This window comes from Columba livia, chromosome 4 (genome assembly GCF_036013475.1).
Source record: "Columba livia isolate bColLiv1 breed racing homer chromosome 4, bColLiv1.pat.W.v2, whole genome shotgun sequence".
Lineage (NCBI taxonomy): Eukaryota > Metazoa > Chordata > Aves > Columbiformes > Columbidae > Columba > Columba livia.
In genome coordinates, this window is record NC_088605.1 from 42,087,694 (window position 1) to 42,088,097 (window position 404).

Below are 404 nucleotides of genomic sequence, written 5' to 3' on the forward strand. Positions count from 1 at the left end.
TTTTTCCCCTCATGGTATTTCATGCTCCCTGTTGTGGAGAGGACACGTAGGGGCTCGAGGAAACATCAGGAAATGTAGCTGAGGGTGAAGAGAAAGCAGTGTGGCAATGTTACTGGAGAAGACAGGGAAGTTAGCATGTAGTGAGACTTGAAGCTCTCTGCTAAGGAAAACATTGCAAACTGATGGACTTGCATACTTGGCAGAACATCTTAGGAGGAGGGTGGGGAAAGGTATGTCTGATATGCAAAAACAAGAATTAACGATCCATTATTAATCCTCTATTATGTATAATAGCAAAAGATGAAATGCATGCATTATGGTGATCTGGGGAAAATGTTGAGAGGCTCTCAAAGAACTTGTCTTACCCTCTTTTTCTAGAAAGAAATAGTGCATCATATTATAGC